The 21,870-nt window shown below is 43.6% G+C and overlaps 1 long non-coding RNA gene across 2 annotated transcripts; it reads right to left on the bottom strand.

Annotated features, from left to right (window-relative positions):
* Window positions 1–3,857: 3,857 nt before the first annotated feature.
* LOC142803349 (uncharacterized) lies at window positions 3,858–18,095 on the bottom strand. 2 transcript variants are annotated; one of them, XR_012894071.1, is made up of 3 exons: window positions 17,835–18,095; window positions 13,520–13,717; window positions 3,858–4,111 (listed from the first exon to the last, which is right to left on the bottom strand). It is a non-coding gene; the product is annotated as an uncharacterized LOC142803349 (long non-coding RNA). The 2 variants fall into 2 exon arrangements; XR_012894070.1 differs by lacking the exon at window positions 3,858–4,111 and adding an exon at window positions 9,478–9,708.
* Window positions 18,096–21,870: the final 3,775 nt, after the last annotated feature.

Raw genomic sequence — 21,870 nt, 5'->3', positions numbered from 1 at the left:
TCTATGTAGTGGTACCACGGCCACATAAACACAACTAAGGCCCCTCGCATGGTCGATAAACGATATTGCCGTGGTTGTACACCTACCAACAGCACGCAACTTCATGACCTAGAGCATGTTTTTTTTTACAAGTGAGTCGACATAGAAAGCTGCATTCACGCGCCATTTAATAGTCATTATGTTTGGGAGAATGCCAAGAATATTCGGCGATGTGTCTTACACAGAAAGTGGCACACACTCTGAAATATTCTGGTCAATGGAAAGTACGACGACAATAAACAGCGCCCTGGAAAGTTGCACTCACCGGTGTTATGACATTGCATTAGCAGCTGAGCAACACCAAATGCTTTCGTACGTCGTTTCAGGTATACGTAGAAACAGCTACACTCCCGCTGACAAGACCGGACAAACCACACCTTGAGATCGTGCATGACGTACGCGCACATAGATTCACGACGTGGCTAGAAGACATCGCACGGAGTAATCCACACTTCACCTCTTCAGCGAGTTGCCGCCGAGCGGTGACTATGCTCGGACTCGCAGTCAATAGAGATGAGCTTTACAAAAAGTCCCAGGAAAAAGAATATCGTTAGAATTCTTGGCAATGCCCAATTTTCCAGCCATATTTTCTGAATGTCTATTTCTACGACTTTCAAAACGTGGGCAAGTAAAAAAAATTTTACAGGTCGTGGGATCAAATCGCGGCTGTGGCGGCTGCATTTCTGATGGAGGCGGAAATGTTGTAGGCCCATGTGCTCAGATTTGTGTGCCCGTAAAGAACCCCACGCGGTCTAAATTTCTGGATCCTACCACTACAGCGTCTCTCTCATAATCATATGGTGGTTTCGGGACTTTAAGCCCCACATATCAATAGAAAAAAGTTGTTGTTGTTGTCCAGCTCTTGACAGGAAACGTAAAGGAGGTAGGGCCCCTGAACAGACCTGTATAAAAAAAAAACGCCAGGCCTGCGCGGAAGGCGCAGCACAGTTACAGCGAAAGCTAGAAAAGTGGCCTTTCAGAACCTTTTCTAAACACTTATTGGGTAACTGCAGCAAGCACACTTGTTTGATACCCACTATGACATAAATAATAAAAACTTTAGGATAGTAGGCCGGCATTCGCTACGCTATTTTTCGTCATTCTTCTGAGAAGTGTAGTATCCGCTAAACTATTGCGAGGAATTTCGTGCCAATTGTTCATGCCGTGGTTAACGACGATGAGGAATTTAGCCTGAAGCGGGTATGCACCACAGTTATAGCTTTACAAAAAGAAGCTTTTGTAATGATTTCGCGCATTGAACGACCAAGTCGCTACGCTATTCCCATTTTGCGCGACGACTGCTTGTTTATTCGCTGTTTTAAAATGCTTTATATGTCGTATGTGCCACTTTATACAAATGCCTACTTCCTAGCAGCTCTGCAGTCAGCTGCCACTAAAGCCAGGGATTGGTTTCGAGACAAGCTTATTAACATAAATGCGTCCAAAAATAATCGTATCTGCATTCATAATTTATTGAATAAAATATCCAAGGACTATACTTTCATTTCGTATTATTCTGATGATTAATTTTGCTCTTGTGAACCATTGCAATATTCATCTGTTGTGAAGTACCTTCGCTTATACACTGATGGTGACCTTCCTTAGAATAGCCATCTTGCTTATGTTTGCAAGAGACTTCGCGCCATGTCATGTTTATATAAAAAGATACTATGTGCTGTTTTATGTACAAAAATGATAACAAACCCTCTAGGCTACAGTATATTTAGTTATAAGATAACTATTTACGAACACTGTGCTGTCCGATGGCGCAACAAACTAAACAATATACTACGTTCGATCTTAAAAAATATATCTTATGACCTCAACATGTACTACGAGATAGACATTTTCAAAATGCTGTTACTGCCTAATTTCATTGATTTATTAATACCAGTGGTTGTCTTAAAACCTTTCTGCTCTTAAAAATTCCTTGTTCTCTATGTCACTTTCCGTTCACTAAGGCCCAAAATCTATTTTTTTGAAACAAAGATGTTCAATGAGGCTTGGAACTAAGACAGGAGCACCTTAGGTTCCAACTTAGTTCAATACACTGCTTCCAATAATTTTCGCATAAAAAAACAAATAAATTGCTACGGCACATTTCTCTACACGCGCAATGTGCATCTGCTGTTTTTTTATATGCTCAAAAACTTACTGTGGCATTTTACTAGTGAAACATCGCTGTTTTCCTACTTTCTTTTGCTTTCAATTTGTATAACTACTGTATATTGGGAATGATTACTGTCTACATGCCCTTAGCTTCTGATCTAATGTGCATGTTGGTATGTTCTATATTCTCTATTGTGAGTTTAACTACCATTCATGTAACGTGGTTGGTTTTGATTTCTTTCTGCAAAGCTCTGCCGCTCAAGCCTCCATTTGGCTTTCTTCGGCCTAGACATATTTGCTGCTTTTTTTTAAAGGAAGAAAAGGTATATGCGTTAACGCGATTGCTTTCCCATTATCAAGCCTGCCTAAGGCAAGTTTGCCAACAAGTACCAAGCACCGACGTGGCTCAGAGGTAGAATACTGGGCTGGCACGCAGTGGACGTGGGTCTGAGCACCACTGTGTCATTGGTACTATGTTTTTTTTTAATTTCGCGCGATGGGGTTACGGACAACGGTTGCGGCAGCGGACAACTACGGCACTGCGCGAGACCCAAGTTGTGATCTCATGACAGCTGTCGCTGTAAAGTTAAGAAGCAGAATCCCACATAGAACTGTCGTGAAACACGCTTCTAGTTTGCGAGTGGCGCACTATTTATTCTCTCAAGCAAAATAAAGACGTTTGCGTTTTTCATGTGGTAACCCAATTTTTATGCATCGTGAAGTGATTGATATTTATGAAAGCGGGGTTCAGAAACAAAAATGGTGTAAGCTACAATAGACATCACAGGACCATCTAGGGTGCACCGCGCGAGTGCGTCAGCCATCTCATTTATATATATGAAGTGATACCAAGGCACGAATACCAACCGCTGTGCACTGAAGTTTTTAGAGATTGAAGAAAGGAAAGCATTCCAAATGAATGACTCGAAACACAAAGTTGAAAGTTATGGATCTACGCAAGTAAAGTGAATCAGCAACTATAACAACTGCTCAATCACGTACTAGAACTCTCTTGGTGCTAACCTAATTCCTAGAAGCTCTCCTTCAAATATGGAGGTGAAAACTGGGAGACGTACTCACAATGACGAGGAAAAGGTCTGTGAGAAGATACCGACACCTGCACATGCAGGCATGTGGAGCTATTACTGATGCATCCATGGAGGCGCCGGTGTGTCCGAGAGAAAAGGGATTCTGCCACTGAGCTGAAGACGGACAATGCAATCTTCGTTGCTTCGTCGTGTATCTAGAGCATTTATTTCAGTCATTTTTCAATCAGGTGGGACTGTCGCATTTCCCGAGCTGACGCGCCATGCATTGCCGCAATATACACAGAATTACTCAAATGCACGAGGGTATATAAAGCCACTACGTAAGGTATCGCTCAAAGTGAAGGAATTGTGAAAACTACTAGTGGAAGGCTTCGTGCTATTTCGGTTTTGACAACCCATATGATCTAGTGAAATGTTGAAAAAATGTGTGTTATTACTGTGATGTGTATCATTAACAAGCACGTTACTTTTAGCTCGTTCTAGGTGGTAGATAGCTTACACTACGACTCTGAATATACACGGTACGGCTCACGCTTACAAAAAGATACACAATAAAACTGTAGCAGATTGTTTTATTCCCAAAAGATGCACTTATTCTGGGGGTTCATAGGCTGTCCTGTTCTGCACCCGAAGGCACGGGAGAATTCAGGCATGTTCATCAAGGGCACGATACATCTAGAGCGAAACGGTGCATATTGAGCCGTTAGTTGGCTATACTGCGCGCACAACTTGATGCAGTGTCCAACGAAAAAGAGGCGGTCCGCCGATATGTTCAGTCCCGCCAACGTCAGACTCCGCCGATTATAAGGCAACGAAGAGTACGCCTTGTAGGTTGCACGAATGCCCGCGAGGTCAGCCAAGTTTTCGGAGTCGACGAAGTCACTGATCTGCGCTTGTCGGGGCCTTCGTCGTAACTGCAAATTGTAATCATTGTACAGCCTGTTAAGTACAGCATTTTCATAACCACGACGGTGTGGTGGCACACTTATAGCGATCATTCTATGACTCATCCATGTAGCTGGTACTGCCTCCGCGATAGAAATGCGTTACGTTCTGGAGAAAGAGATCTGCCAGGTTCCTACAAGGCCTCGGGTATTCCATTTTAAAAAAGTTAAACACCAACAATAATCGCTTTCGTGGGAGGTATGCTTCTATGAACTGTAGTTTGGAAGCCACTTCGCAACCCTCGATCAGGCGCAGCAAGGTGCAGTAGCCAGTGAATCCTTCAGCCAAAAGTTTCTGTGCGGTGTAATTAAGGCGCTTTACTTCGATTCCTTTCCATATATACCTTCCAGTGTCATTCTCAATTTAGGTTGAGCCTCCTTTGTAAGCCTTCAGCTTTCAGCACAGAAGGTAATTACCGATAATTCATGTCTGTAACCTCCGTATTGAGTGATTGTTGCTGACACATTTTAAATGATCAGAAAACGCTGCTGATCGGTAGTCGTGGCTGCCGAAAACACTTGAGCGAAATAAATCACGACAGCACGCTGCCTGTAATTCACAATAAATGATCAAGGTCACCTAAAATTGCTTTATCTCCTCGAGAAACTATCTTATATAATAAAAAAATATTGCGTCTTAAACTCAGGTTCTACGCCATTGGCTGACCTGAGCATGGCGTGCTCGAGAGTTACAGCAGCCGCCACGGAAGGCCGCCACATATCCACGCATACGCGTGCGATGGCACTCGAAACCTGTTCACTCGAAGCAAAAAGAAAAAAATATTGCTGCATAGCCGTGTAGTGAATGCTCGTGATGGAGCAAATCTAGGTGCTACGGTTCATCGCGTCTACGCTGAAGTCACCGAATATTGTATAAAGGTGAGACAGATGACCGGACGCACGATCGAACTGATGGATGAACCGATGCACGAAAAGAAGTACATACGCAAGAAAGCATGGACGGACGCACGGATAGACAAAAGCACCACCGCAAGGATGCAAGAAGAGATGCGTGGAAGGACACACAGATGGATAAATAGACGGACGGAGATATAATCTAAAGCTGGAAAGAGAAATGAACGGACAGGGTAGGGTCTATTTAAATCAATATTCCCTGTGAACGCCTAATCCACGGTATATGAGGCACCTGTGTTTCGGTCCAACTAGAAGCTACGACAACGGCGTCAATGACATCATGAGAGCCTAAGCAGCGTGCGATCAATCTTTATAACTGCACTCGCAAGAAACATATTCTAAACAAATTCTGCGGTGGTTCATTTCGGCAGCAATAAGCTCCTTTAGTGGTGTCATGCCATGGCTACTTGAAGACGTTTTGCAGGGTCACTTTAACGATTCGAGAATGCCTGTCATATACATGCTCCACCGTATCCTTAATCTTCTAATTGTTTGGCGTCCATGATTTGGCTCCATAATTACTACCTGTCCGAGTAGACGTATTTCTTTAACAACTCGCAGTCTCGCCACATGCCGCAAAGCGCTGTTTTCTGCTGAGACTAAGTGGTAGCAGAAAGTACAGGATTGAGTTGATTAGTGGAACAACATAGAAGGCGCCTTAGCTATGTAGCGAGCGGAGTCGAGCAGGTGATGATATTGATAATAATGCCTAATAATATTATAAATATTTTGTTGTAATTTTCATAATCCCTCCCTTTTCGTATTCCCTTCCTGTCGGTCGAGGGTTGAATCGCTCTCGTACTCGTTCTTTCCTAATTGGCTGGCACGTGTGTCCTGTAAATATATCCCAGTCTGGGCTGCGGTGTCAAGTTATCAATATGCGTATTTTTGACCCCCGATAAACCAAACTACTCAGAAGATATCGTGCACAATTTTTCAAAAAACCCCGACATCAGCGTAAGGTGTAGCATACCATAAAATGCAATTTAATTGTTTACCTACGAGAGTTTCCACGGAATAATAATTTCGAACGAAATTACACTGAGAATCTTCCAAACCGCGAATAGGTGAAGCTACATTGGAATGTCAAGTTTGTAGTACTAGCCACGTTACTAACCTTTCCGCAGTGTCCAACAACACGACCATTAAGATGTTCGCTATGAATCTTTGCTCGTGCTTGAAATATCCGGGTTTCGGCAGCTTAAAGGTCCAAGATCATTCGGAAATCGCATTGAGAAGGTTTCTCGCAACGCAATGTTGCTGTTGAAAAAAATAGCTGTGTTCCCGCTATTATAAGAAAATATTAGCGAAGGTGTTAGTTTCGTTTCGGTATATTTTCAGTGCTCTCTCTCGACTTATGAAAATCATCAAAGGGCCCTTCACGGTGTGTGCCGTGCGTCAACAGACGCCTGATGCACGCGAAAAGAAGTCATCGTAAAACCCGGCATTTTTCAGCAATTTTCGGGAGAGGGGGCGGGGGCGAGCTCCGGCTAGCGATAAGGTAGCAGATTTATATGTGGCTTGGTGGTGAAGAACGGGGTCGCAACTTTCTTAAGGAATGAGACTCCACCCGTTCCGTGCAGCAGCATTAGCTGCATCTTCACCTTCACACAGCCATGCTCCAATAGGCCATGCACGCCAGGGATGACTGAAATGTTTCTGGTAAAGCACTAAAGATGGCACGTGCCGCACGGGTACGCAAAAAACGTCTTACCAACTGCTGTACGAATCTGATTAAGGTTCCTGGGGAGCACTATGCGTTATTTGCAATAAATTCTGCAACAGTCACTTTCACAGTACTGGAGACTGTGGCGGACAGTGCTCTTGCGTTCGGTGTCATTGGCTCGATTTTCGTCGCGTATCCTAGCTTGGTGGCCTCAACTAAACTCACTTTTCTGTTGCCAGTGAGGCTGTTGATACACCGCGAGCGGTGCAGAGCAAGTAGCACAGCCGAGTTTCGAGGGGCAAGTTCCTGAACATATCTAGCTGGAATCTTTAGGAGTATGCGTAGAGCTAAGTGCACATATTTTGATTCTTTTCTTACAAAACAATCTGCTCTTGACATTCCCCGATGAAGTATGACTTACCTGTTGTGCCTTCATTCTTGTCCAATATACTTGAACCCCACCAATCTCAACCTATCACCATGACTCCATTTTCGTGTGTTGAGATTAGGTTTGCATTATTAAAAATTCTGATGACATTTTTGTAATTTTATTTATGAATAAAATTTCTGCTCAGACAATTCCTGCTGTTTCGCATCTATTTAACAAACTTAATATAACTAAAATCATGAGCAGCAAAGTTTTTGTAGACATTTGAAACAAACTGCCAAAAAAATTACTGAGCAGAGCACTAGCACCCTGCGAACGCCATGTTACTGACCCCTCAGGTAAAGTATGCCATCACATGAGTAAGCCTTGTCATGTCGAAATTACTGACATGACACATCTCCATCCTCCTTATTTTTCTATTTCCTCAATTTTACCTCTGCCCAAAGGCAGCATAGAAAAGCAAGTACAAAACGGTTAGCCTCTCTGCTTCTGGTTTGCATCTCTCTCCATCGGTATTACTGTATATTTATCGGAGGTCTCTTTCCAAGCGATTTGCTCACTTCTGATATAGAATAAACAATACATTAACTTTACTGTTGGTAAGAGAATGTGCGTAGATTGATTGTTTGCAGCGACAATGTGCATGGAAGCGCAGACCAGTCACGCCACAGCTGGCTTTCTCTCTAGATACCGTTCTCTCTCTGAATTCCCTCATGCCCCCATTTATACGGCCATCATTGGAACTAAATTCAAGATTCGCTGCAGAGATGGCGTTCTAACGAGTCAGCAACATGACGTCACCGATGGACGACAGCTGCGACGCGTCTACTTACGGCCGCTCGATGGGAGGCCCGTAGACACAGCGTTCTCTTCGTATATTCTTCAAAGTACCTGCGCGTTGGCCATGATCGTGGTTTGTTCTTGTCGTCTACCTTTATGCCACTGACGTCGTATGCGTGCATTATTTCATGACCTGCTATCTGCAAGCGTGAAATATTTGTCCAAGGTCAGCGTGGCCGTAGTGGAACTTCAAAAGCAATATGACCATGCATAGAATACACGCAGCAAAACCATAAACCAGCGTCTCATAATGAAGAATTTTTATTCTGGTTAATGTATGAGCTGCGCCATTCCTAGCACTGTAGGCATTGGCCGTTTCACTATTTGGTACGCCTGAATTATAAGCGAATCGTAAAAGGGTTCCTATCAGGCAAGAAAGCTAAAGTTCCCTATTTCTGCAGCATATTCGTCTTGGATATTCACTCGTTTTAAACAAATGTCACCCCTTCTCAAAACAGGAAACTAAACACTCACCTGATACACCCGGCCACATTGCTAAAAACAAATGGGAGGCCTTTATCTAGTATTCAGATAGAAATACTAATCTTGGTGGTGCGTTTACTGAGATTGTCTTTCTGTTATATTGTTTCTTTCTACCACAAAAGCCGTTCATTTCTCCTAGTTTCTAAAAACAACAACGGTGCTCATGCATCATACCTAGGAAACAGTGGAGTGCGGAAGCGTCTAACCAGTACGACCCTGGCGGCGTAAAGTGAGACATCACGCAATATTTACCCTAGAACACCAGCGACTAATCTAAAACTGCTCAATTTTCATTGAACGGTTTTTCAAAAATCCCCACAGTGATGGACGCCAAAACGGTGCCATGTTTGCGGAGCTGCGAGTCAGGATAACGAAGCTTGACCGAAGTCGTGGGTGACACCGGCGTGGGTAAAGGGAGGCGAGTAAGCACAGTATTCGGTATAAACTGCCTAAGCTGTTTCACTGAACACCACACTGCCGAATAAAAGATTCTTTCAGTTTTTTGTTCTACTTAGTAAGTGAGAGAAATAGTGAGTGACAGAAATAAAGCCATTTTTTTTTATTTCAAGCCCACTGAAACTTGGTGACCGAATTGGACGTCATGCTTGTTAAGCCAAATATGCTCACACAAATGACTCTTTTCATTTGTTTTGGGACTTCTGAGGCCCGAAATACATTAAAACTCTCAAATTCTAATTCGAATGAAACTCTGAAACTGTCCGAATCAGCAGGAGGGTGCTAGAATAAAAGGACATAGCACCGCACTGCACTGGAAGAGTCCAGAGAAGCCACCTCTGGCGTAAACTAGGTACAGAGAGCTTTAATAGCAAACTGAATTATTGACCCGTCAGCTATACGCCAGAAACAAGCACCGTTATACACTTATCTGCATGACGCAATTTACGCTCCAAAACACGTTTATTTACATAACAGAGTCAATGAAATCAGAGTAATCAGTAACCTGCATCAAGTAACCTTGACACTGATTATCATAGATAGTGCTGGTGAATACGCTTGTGGTCTGTCTTCGACAAACGCTTACCGTTCCCAGGCTGCCATAATTGAGAGCATCAGGAGCATCATGATAATATAAAGGGCGTTGCATAGTGGCTGTTGGTAGAAAAAATGTGTTGATGCCACTATCGTAAAAGGCACCCACAACCGAGTCGTCATACATATACGTTGTCTGGTCGGCCCATCTTTGATGAGCTGAAATTGATAGTGCCTTGATCCAGGAGGGAAAGAGAGGGTAGCGCGGTACGTCAGGAAGCGTTCCTGTCGAATTAAAAGAAATATAAAGTGATATCTGGCACTCCAGCGCAGTTTTTAAATAAAGAACTTGCACTCAACAAAGAATGGTCACTTTGAATCGAAGTCGGCACTGGGCTATACGAAAATCATCAAAGATTTGTTATATCCTGGCCGTCTGAAGGAGTTCTTCGGCAGATAAATGCACGTCAAATACTGAAGCTCAGGTAGCAATTAGATTATTGATAATTGTGCCACCAAGTGTGCGACAAGGGTGCTTGGGGCGAAAACGGTCGCAATATGAAAGAAAGAAAAAGAAACGAGGTGTACATACACGATAGAAAAGCGGTGCTTCGAGAAAGAGTCACGGACATCCATTTTGTGTTAAAAAAGCACACTGCTTTGAACGCCATTGGGTGTTGTGCAACGCGAAGCCATTTACGCCAGAACTATGAATACAGCGCTAGAAGGAAAAAAATAGCAAAGCAGAATTAAAGAGAGCTGCAGTCGTCGTAAAACGGTGAGTTAATGGCAGACTGCACGTAAAGCACGATTATCCGTCTAAAAAGGTGCTTGCTAGCCAGCAACCGAAAACTTCATTTGCTGTGTGTATCGCAACGCTGAGTCAAGACGAAAAAAAACAGGATATAATTCCTAGGGTTCAACTTCCAAAAACCGCGATATGAAATGACAGACGGCATAGTGGAGGACTCCGGAAATTTTGACCAGCTGGATTCCTTTCATGTGCACCTATATCGAAGCATACATGCCCCATTCATTCACGCAGAAGAGGATGCCATGGCCGGGATTCAATTCCGCAATTCGCAGCTCGGCATCCGAGTGCCTTAGCTTCTAGACAACCATAACGCGTAACAAACAACCAGGAGACACACCATTCTGGCTCCGCTCTGATTTTCGTCCCAAACAATTGTTTTCACTCTTATGATGTCCAAGTTAAGATCAGCATTCAGTGAATTTTATTTTAACACAGATGCGCCGGTCAGTGTGTATAGACACATGCGTGGCGGCGATGCTCTGATAGTTTCTCATGCCATAATGCGCCAAAATATAGGCAATTCGCTCTGCGCAACTCTCGATTGAAAGATTTCATGCAGACAGCATGCTTGTACAAGGGTGGTAAGACTAGAAGCGAAAGTTTACAGTACTATTCTGCCAATTACGCTATCCGAATCTGATTGTATACTGGACGTGCAAACTGACTGTACATTGGTGGAGGTGCTCGGCAAAAGTATCTTTTTGTAGGAATGATGACGGGTCTGTGGAACATATTGTGATGCGATGATAATGCGATGTGGTGCAATGATATAGAGGACTGCTGCATCTCCTGAAAAGTGTTTTTGAACTGAAAAAATAACCGTCTGAACGTTTGCACCAGTCCCATCAATTGTGCTTCTATCCTTGCTTAGATTTGGTATAATATTACGTGAAATGTTGAGTCTAGGAAATAACTAATCCTAGAATAAAAACAAAGATTTGTTTATTTGATTGTACACAGCAGCGGGCAAGCATAACGATACAACGCGCGTCTAGGCAGTGAAATCATAATCGTGGGCCGAGCCAGGCAACGTGTTTTTGCAGCCAGAGCTGTTGGCGTATACCTAGACTGTCGACACGGTGCCACTTTGTTTTACTGCAAACCCAAGGCAGCATGTAGCATTCTTACTGCAGCGTAGATAAGACAGAGGCTTTGCAGAAACGTGCGCAGAGCGTGATACCTAAATATCTATTATTTAATGCGAATCACAACTAATTATGAAAAAGCAATATTCCATTTGAACAGCTATCATTTACTTTTAACAGTTATTTAACAGCAAAAAAGGAGACGCCAAGCAAAGGCGAATGTGAACCATATTGCAACAACAAGCGAATCATCAACCCTTTTAGTTGCCTCAAGAGTAGGGTGCTTGTCCGTGACGACATGATATTATTTTGGCTGACCAATTCACGCTTTGATGAACAGGTAAATGAAAAATTTACAGAATTTCGGAGTTGGAGTAGTTACATAACAGGGAGCGACTTCCCATAGATTGAGGGCAAGCCTTTGTAAAACAAACAATGCGCAACAGAATTCATTCCCAGCAAGTGATGCCGACTCTCGGTAGAGGTCCAACATACAGCCCTTATACACATCTTATTTCGTACCAGAGAGTGGTAAACCTCACAGAAACTTCAGTGCGGCGAAAGCTACACACATATAATATCAATGGCAAATTCTGGACGTCATACCGGGTAGCGAATGCTCTATACTGCCCAATTCATGATTGGAATTCACACGCTACGGCAAGCGGGCAGTTAAAATGGGTAGGACACTTTCTAAATCGCATTCATTTGAAGTCTGTGCCCATGAGACAGAGTCGGGCAGAATGAACCGTGGTGCAAGCGTTTAGGATTCAGGCTGAGCTACTGCACAGACGCGTGCGCATGGGAGCTATTTGACCAACCAGACTGCTGGAACGAGACGTCTGAAAAGCACCTTGTCTATTTTTTGAATGCCAGCCAGATGCACCCGATTCATTCATTCATTATTCTCTCCTTTTTCGGTTCTCGCCCAACCCGTAGCCTAGGAGAATATTTATGAGCACGAGGAATATTTTGTACACAAGATATATTAATGAAAATGGTCACTGCGGGCCTTATGAGTATTCGACATATCTCGATTGCTGGAGTCAAGATGCCAGCCAGAAAGCACGGCACGTTTTGCTTTCGAAAGGCGTACAAACTTTTATTGTTTCCTTTGCTCCACTAGAAATCAGCACTTTCCTGAAAGTTGTGTAAGGGCGTTGTATAACACCTACTTAAACTGACGCCTCAGTTCATTCAATATCGTTCAATAAGCACTAGCACAAACAAACAATCATGTCAGCTTCGCAATGTTGATACCAAGCCTAAACGAACGGGGAACCAAAAACGTGGTCTGTTTTACTCTATATTTTACTCATTTTTTTATTTTCCTTCCTCTTCCTTTTTGTCTAACGTTCTGCCTTTTTTTATTAGGTTTCAAACATTTCTTATGCGTCGTTGCCACCACCTTTCTTTCCGGTTTTCTTTCCCTACTCGCCTCATTTCTGGCTTCGTCTTGTTTGTTATGCGATGTTTAGCTCGATACCTCGCTTGTTCTCTCTCTCTTACGCCCTGTCTTCATATGACCCCTGCTTACCATCCCCCCGATTTGCTAATCTTTTGCAACGTTGTATATTATATGGTCTGCAAGCATGCCTGGATAGCCGAGTTGTTACGACACCCACGATTAAATCGTGGGTGTGCATTCTTGAAACCCTCCTCGCGAAGAAATATTTCTTCAACAATGTCTGTTAGGCTTTTTCTCTCTTCTATTTTTTCTCCTGTTTTCGTCTTTCGACGCGTCACATTTATTTTCTCAAATGGCGGACAGATCGACGTATGCGCTGTGCGAGCAATGCTGCAGGTGAAGTTGTGGCCTAAGTAGAAGAGGATAACTAATATGGAGCGAATTTCAACCAATTGCCGCCATAACAGGCTACATCATTGATCAAATTTCTGAAGTCACAACAACGTGGAAACAACATAAAAACATTTTTTTACTTGGGGACCACTAAGCGTATGCACCATTTGTCTTCACCAGTAGACATAGCGAAAATGTTATCAGACTTGAACAGGTGGCTGTGGCTACACACCTATATTGTTATCCGTAAAACGTGTTTGTTGAAGCAGTGCTACAGCTTAAGCGTACAGATGCTACACCTGCGTGATCTGCAAAAATAACATCATTTCCCCTCCCAATAATTTCACACCTCCATAATCAATATCTTCATTTTACAAAGATAAATTGGGTACTCACTATAGATATCTTCCACAAAGGAGGCTTCAAGATATCGTCCTGGACTTCCAACAAAAGCCATTAGCTTGTCTAGCTTTTGAATGGAAATGTTTCTATCTTCTGCGGTGACCCAACTTGATGACGCGAATGTCTCGCGGAATGCGTTACGGACATCGGACACCATTCTTCGCACCCCTTCGATCTCGTGTGGTTGAACCACTGCAGGTGAAAAATTGAGTGAATAACAAAAGCAAGGTGCATTTTACTGTAGATTTTCTACTGCATATTTTTCACATGCAACAAATATGCTTAGATGCTTTTTTATCCTTTACCAAACGACTTCTTCTGTTCTTTGCGGAAAATTGAATCGGGAATAATTAGAGATGCAGCATTATTCCTATTTCCATGTATTTCTAGCGACTTGAGGCACTAAAAAATAAAAATTGGCTTTCTGGTACTGGAAAAAAAATTGTTGACGCTAGATAACTGTATTTTTTACTACAAGAAGAAGCTTTCAGAGCGAAAAAACACAATATAAACTATGAAAGACGACATCAAAGTTTGCAGACCATCCATCGTGACATAGGAGATTATGACGACAGTGACTAGAGCCTACAATGTTTTTAATAGTCAAGAGGGAAGTAGATCTTTTCGTGAGCAGGCCAGAACCTTTTTTTACTAAATTGCGGGAAATTTACTAGGGCCAGTGTGGTGAGAATACGGCATAAGTTCCTGAAATCCATCACGTCACCCTGGCTACTTTTGGGGGCGGGGGGTATTTGAAAGTGAAACTAATCATTTTCACCTCTAATAATAAAACACTTGTCGTCAAATCAATGAGACGAGACTTTTAAACGTATATCTTCATTGAAGATTGATTTATCGTTGCGTGGCAGGGCCTGTTATCAGAAACAAAAATATTTTGGGTTAAATTGTTATGTTGCTGCAAATTTTGAAAGAATGAATGAGTTGAAGCAGTGTCGTAGTATTGAATATGACAATGTCTGCAGAATATGAGAATGTCTGCACATATGAGAAAGTCGTGATTGCATAAGAGTTGCCACAGGGACAAGTGCTAGGTTTGCTTGAACTTGATGACGAAGATGGGACGTTAACATTAGGCAGTGCTCATATTCTTAGAGTAATAATTAGGCAAGAAATTGAAGCACTTCATGTTGTCCGTATTACGCAATGAGCATGTTGATATTCCAGTATTTAACGATCGAAACAGCACCTTTGAAATAACAGTCCAAAAGGCCACAACATTAGGCGATGTTATTACTTTTTTTTAACAAAGGAAGAAACTGTGGTGAAAGACTGAAAAGCCATAAGAACACTGCCGTTGCCTTGAACATGTTGGAATCTTATATTTTGAACACAAAGTTTTCAACATCTCAGCATACTATCTAGGTGCAGTTGCAAGCGGCGTTTAGAAGCCTACTACAACAAACACAGAATTTTGTAAATCACTATTGCGAATCATTTATATAATGCTGAAAGTGTTGTTTTTAAAATATTAAAAAATAAAATGAAACATGCCAGAAAATGTTCATAGAGATGTCAGGCAGCAAGTCCCACTGTTGCTAAAAATGTTCGGCTCGCTCGCACTCACTGATAAAATCAATTTTCTCCTCATACGCACCCGGAGTCAATACTACCGGAAGTTTTGCTTACTCGTACTCACTCGCACTGAGACCCAATAAACGCTTTCTCAGCGTGACTAGTCACTATGGCTCAATCTTAAACCAAAACTGTACTCACTCGGACTCAGCGAGACTCAGGCTAACGACTAGTTATAAGTATGTGTGAGCGGGTGAACTCTAGAGTGTTTGACCATATAATTAGCTCTTGAAGAACCTGTTGCTCAATGAGTTGGTGCATGTTAGCAAAACTGGACGAGACACTTACACAGGTGCAGACTGTGTATGTGTCATTATAGGTTGCCCTATAAGTACATTTCACAGAAAGCATCACCACGCAAGCTGTTATGAGTAAGGTACCATCACAAATATCTTCACAATCATAATGTGTCTCAAAAATAACGCTCATCAATAAATCTTATCTATATTGTCACGTGCTTGCTCAAGAAAGACGATGACAGTTGTGCATGTGCCACGAAGGACTACGAAATGGACGAAGAAGAAGAACTCGCTTGCGCGTTATAATTAAAAAGATCGACCTGCTTCTGGTGTCTCAGTCTCTACGGCAAGACCTCTGTTTTGACGTCGTGACACTGGTGGAGGTGCTGGAGCCTACAATCAGACGATGACAATATGTTATGCAACTACAATGATGAGTCCCTCACACATTCCATTCCCTTCTTTCGAATGTAGAACGCTTCGCGAACTTCCTTTGTTGTGTTATCGCGGTAGTGGCTCAATATCTTAACATCTTTCCGTTTCGGTTCGCACTTTCGCTCCAAGCACTGGATGGGCGGGTGCCCGCTTGTATTGTTTCTTACTTACTTTTTATGTTCATGCATGCGCACGTTCACACATCTTTCTGTTTACCCTAGATGACTCTTTACAATAGAAAAAGGAATGCCATAGACCACGCCAGCGTTGCACTGCGCATATCAATTCGCCTGCCTTTTTCCACATCCTTGTGCCCTGTTTTAGCGGTCACCTATGCACACACACAGTCCTGCAAGCTTCTTAGGAGCCGAAAGCACGACTTCAACTCCATGTCACTTTTCAATATTTTTAGGTGGTATGACGTTTGCGCATATAAGTTAAAACTAAACTTCTCTTATCCACCTTTCTTTGAGAAGCGCCGTTTGAGCTTTTGGCCTTGACTCTCTTCTGCATTACCTCCTTACCTCCAGAACTGCAGTTGGCACGCATTGCGAGAAACCAGCTTCTCTTGACCTAATCATCTGTGCTGCAAAGCTGCAGTAATATACAAAATCCACAAAACATCTAAATCGGAAAAAGCAGCATGAAAATCTAACTCTCCGGCACTGGTGATAACTTGCCGTTGCACTGCAAGTCGTGTGGTGGTACGCTTCCTCTTTGATGAAGTATTAATTTTAGATAAAGCTAAGACGCAGCGTGAACGGGCGAATATTCAGGCGTCTCATATCTGAAAACTGGGTCCTGACAAATGTGCTAATGCAGCTTCAGTTTATCTCACCAGGAAAAAATGCTTTTTTCTAGTACACAGGTTATTTGCCTAGACTGGCTTGCTTGGTGTTTTAGTTTTTTGGTTTGTTATCTGCTCGTGCATTGTACGGGCTTCGGAGGCAAAATTATTTCCGAAAAAAAACATCAGTTATTAGTGCCACGTCTTTGTTCTCTGTGTTTGTTTCTACTGCTCTACTTTTTCTGATATTGACGTTTTGTGGCTTTCGAAGTTTACTAAGTATGTACCAACATGCCCAACAAGCAACTCTACTGAACTTCAAAGCTTCGCTGTACAGCGTGAACGCGAGACTTCTTCAATGCCGACATGACCCACTGGGACAAAGTGACCCGTCTCAGTGTTTTTGAATGGCTGTAATTATATGGCTACGACCTCTCTTGGGTCATCGGATTATATTTCTGTCAAAATTGGCCGGCAAATCAGATGAAAGCTATCCCTAAGCACTGATTCCAGTCAGGTTTTTTTTATGGGTGAAAAATAACCGTTTGCCATGGTGTTGAAAAAGGCGAAGGCCATCCGCAAGGGCGTCGCCATACTTAGAAGATTCGCGCTTTCTTTAAAAGACAAGGGAATTGTTAACATATTGTTACGCTGAAGCGCAAGCGTGTGGACGAAGGAAGAAGAAAACGAATTGGTCTTCAGAGACGCCATTCTGCTTTTCCGTGCTCTTCTGGGCTCTTCTAGGGCCCCCGACTCTCCCCTGCGCAGAGGAAGCACGTCACCTGGCTCCACCTTGTTCATTGACATCAGAGAATTGCTCCAAGTTCACCTATAACTCAAGACACGAGATTGTGCTGTACAAATAGTCTGTGGACACCCTTTCTCAAGCGCGGCATGTACCGGGTGTTTTTAGCTCGTTACACCAGCCCTTTTGTAATCATCGATCACCTAAGTGATGTGACGTAATCCATCGCTCCTCTCGCATTTCTCGGCTACTCTTATAGGCGTACACAGCTTGATCACGTCGCCAGCCTAAGGGCGCGTTTCCACTTGAGAAGTAAAAAACGAAAACGCTTGAGCGGCCGGAAAACTACGTCATCGCGCGTCTAAGATGACCACATTCGTTCTGCCCCCTCCTAGCGCCGCTGCCGCCGCTACCTCGAGAATTTTTTTGGTTTTGCCTGCTTTCTTAGCACTAAATTTCATACCGAATTCTAGTTATTCACGCAAACTACGTAAAAGAAACAGCTCGTACCTTTTCGAAGGTTGTTTCGGGAGATACTTAAGCAGAAACGAAACGAGTGAGCCTAGCGGCGGTGGTGGATTTGACGAGCTGTACATAAAAGCGAGACACGTTGGGGCATGCCGACTCGCTGCAGCTGCACCGTCTACGGGCAGAGCTCTTGGCAATCGTAATCCAAACTGGGGTCTTGGTGAAAGCGCCCTCGTTCAGGTCGTAAAGCTTCGGCGTCCTGCACGGGTGTATTTTGCTATTTGAGCCGATGCGAGTCACCGCCGATGCCTTTGCCGCCATGTTGAATCTGCGGCTGGCTAGTCAGATCACGTGGTTTGATCTAGCGCAGCCAAAGCCGTGAAGCCGAAACTGGATCCACTTTTACGCGGCAGGCAAATCGGTCTCACACCGATTTTAAAGCGGCGGCCACACGGCTTGGTTTTCAGGCGGCTTGGGCGGCTAAACAAGCCGGTTTATGGAGAGGTTCACCCCTTTTGCTCTCTTCGAGACCAAGCGTGAACGTGGCCTAAAGCGCTTTTATCCTCGTGACTCTTGGAGCATCTGATACTCGCCCAGAAAGCTTCGGCTGGGAAAAGGGGAGTGTTACGCTGTTGCGGCAAAGTGTAAACGAAGGAAGAAGGAAACGAAGTGGTCTGTCTTCGAAGCAGCTCGGTGACAACACGGCTATCTGCTATTCATCCTTCAATAAAGTCACCCAATCGTAACAATATCGGTACACTAGCAACAATTGCTCATGGTCAACCCCTGCCGTGAACCGCACTGTCAAAACATAATAAAAAATACTGCATAACGAAGCGGCAATGCAGGACGCATAGCAGATGTCCTGCGTCTGTACGCAGAAACTGTCTTCAACAAAACTTTGTCGATTGAAAAGGTGCTGCCATAGGTGTTACTCGCCTGCAATACCACAATTATATCTAGAGTACCTTTTGCCTAAAACGGATCGGTAAACAAGGGGAACCAAACCTTTTAGCAAAAAAAAACCCTACTCTCTTAATTTTGCCATGTTCCCCGTTCACTCACGGTAAAATCAAGCGTAAGGTTCTGCTTGTGCGCCTTAGCCGAAAAGAAAACGTTCAAGTAGTCAACCTTGCTTCTGTGTACAAGGGTAGCCACTTTGTGCACTTTGAGCTGCCTGCACATGGCTACATCTTTCGCCTTTACCCTTGCGGCCTCCACTAACACTGATTTGACGTTCCTTTGAACAGCTTCAGTTGCCATGCCAAAAAACATCTGAGAGGGCATAACAGCAGAACCTCCTTCATTGTACTGCTGCAGCAGCAGGAGATCATAGGAAATCAAGGCACATGGGTGTGGAAACGACTCATATATGCTGTGTAATGTTGGCGTGGTCCATAAAAGTTCTTTGTCTTGTTGAAAGAGTCATGTAGGACAGACCAGAAGATGTCAGGCGGGCACCTGCCCATCCAGTTCTTATAGTGCAAGTGCAAACCGAAGCACAAAGTTGTTCAGATGTTTTGCCACTGCCTCGATAATACAGCAAGGGAAATTTGCGAAGCATGCTCTATTAGAAAGAAGGGAAGTGAATGTGTCAGTGAGTCATTGGTGTTTTTGTATAACAAAATGATATTTATTGATGAGCGTTCTTCAAGTGACGCAGTATGACTGCGAGGATTCTCGTGATGGTTTTTTACTGATAAGGGCATGAGCGGTGATGGTTTTTGTGAAATGTACGTATAGGTGAACTGTGTGAAATAAAGGTCAGCGATAAGTCCGTGCCTGTGTGTGTGTCTCGTTTACAGGTGTGTAACTTAGTTAGGCTTTTTTGTTCATTATTAGCTATTTAAACTAAATATTTGATGCTTGTTAACACTGATATATATGTCATAGTCTGTGTACTACTTGGCATCATTTGCTGTAGCACTCTTTTATGCAAACTCCCACTGTTTTGAATTTCACAAGGACATTTTCATTAGAAAATATGACCCACACACCATTTATTCATGAAGGGCTTCTCATGAAAGTGTTTGCACGTGAAAGTGAAGAAACCTACCCCCCTCCCTCCTGTACCAGGATGCTTTTGCTTTGTACCTGCTGCCTCTGATCAATCAATATTTAGCTGGTGCATTCACACCAGTGCATCAGGATATCTGTCTGTTGACTGTGATATGAGCGTGAACCGAAATAAGACTGACATTTTCCCCGTAGTGGAGTAGAGTGGACCATAGGTCGGCAAACTGTGTGCAGCACATGGACTTTCACTCATAACCAACAGTTTTTTCTTGAGGTTCACTCGCCACGCATCCACAAAACATTTTCCTTGAGCCAAATAATTTGAATCGGGTAGTGTTTTTTTTTGCGTGAAACATGATCCGATAAGCGACAGCAAGAATTAACTTTCTGTGAGGTGTCTTACACGGAGCCTTATACAACGAAATTTTTTTCAATGTGAACGCACTCCACGAAAAGGGTAAACAAACCTGTCTGAAAGTAGATGCTCGTGATAGCGAATGGCATCGCGTTTCCAACGTGCTCGTAGCAAAAGTCTCTTGGGATGGAATCGGTAGGTAGCGCACGTGACACCGTGTGGTTCACCAGTTGCTTGAAGACGCTCCAGGCGACCAGGTGCTGAATCCCTTTTTTACCCATGGACTTTGCCTTGAAGAGATCCGTTAGTAAGCTGAATACGTTTTGCTGGACGGCAATGTAACTCCCTCTATCGTAGATGTTATCGGTGTACGTCGCCAAGTAGCGCACCCATTGCTCTGGTAAACGTAAAGAACAAAGAAGTCATCCAGTATCAACACCACATTTATGACATTGTCATTGGCTTTTCCTTTTAAACGTCTACAGTACAAAACCATACCTGTAATGTTTCATGGTCTAGTCTACAACTGGGATTTGTATAGATCATCTCTGAGCTACGGAAACCCCCAAGAACAGTGTAGAGCTGCACGAAGGAAAGAAATAGAAATATATGTAATTATTTTGCTTCGTCAAAAAACCTAATAATGCATAACCATCAATATTGTCACGGGGTCGTGACGTGGCCGAAGACAGGAGACTTCTTGTTGGGATTTAGCTGTTTATTGTGGCGAACCTGTGCCCGGTAAACGGGAAGTCTAATTACAGCAGCAGTCTTGCACAGATAGCAGTCTCGGACTGATAGCGGCGAAAGAAGCGTCGGCCTTCGATCAACTACAACTGACAAGTGGCGAAGCGCGTCGGCATTTATACTCTTGCCATCGAATGTTCTAGCGTTATCGTTGGTGGTGGCGTAGGTTCCAGAACAATCTGTACCGTTCGCACAGTGGGCGCGATCTTATCGAAATGATCTACTACAGTCAGGAACCTTCTCGAAAACTGCAGGCGCGGTTTGCGCTGAGAATCGTGTGGTGTTTTGGGATGATAACGAAAACTTGGGAAATGGAACGTGGCATTGTCCCCCTCTCAAAAAAGGCATCGTCCCGATGCTTCAACTAAAGATGAAGGTACAATAATAATGCAAGAAAGTACAATAAATAAATTACGATGAAACAGTTTCAGTTTGTTAACGCGCATGAAACGGCTTGAGGCGCGCGGCATGCACGACTTCAGGTCGCGATCGGCGTCGTTGAGAGTTCGTGATGCCGTCGGGGACAACCTCGTAATCAAGTGGGCCGAGACGTCGAACCACCCTGTACGGTCCGAAGTAGCGTCGCAGAAGCTTTTCACTTAGTCCACGTCGGCGTATCGGCGTCCACACCCAAACACGTTCACCGGGCTGGTATTCCACGAAGTGTCGTCGAAGGTTGTAACGGTGGCTGTCTGTCGTCTGTTGATTCTTGATACGAAGACGCGCAAGTTGTCGGGCTTCTTCGGCACGTTGAAGGTACTCGCTCACATCGAGGCTTTCATCCTCGGTGACGTTTGGTAACATGGCATCGAGCGTCGTTGCCGGGCTCCTTCCGTAGACCAATTTGTATGGAGATATCTGCGTCGTCTCCTGCACCACCGTGTTGTATGCGAAGGTCACATACGGAAGAATGGCGTCCCACGTCTTGTGTTCGACATCGACGTACATTGACAGCATGTC

The sequence above is a fragment of the Rhipicephalus microplus genome, chromosome 3 (genome assembly GCF_043290135.1).
Source record: "Rhipicephalus microplus isolate Deutch F79 chromosome 3, USDA_Rmic, whole genome shotgun sequence".
Taxonomy (NCBI): domain Eukaryota; kingdom Metazoa; phylum Arthropoda; class Arachnida; order Ixodida; family Ixodidae; genus Rhipicephalus; species Rhipicephalus microplus.
This window is presented reverse-complemented; position numbering and strand designations above follow the sequence as displayed.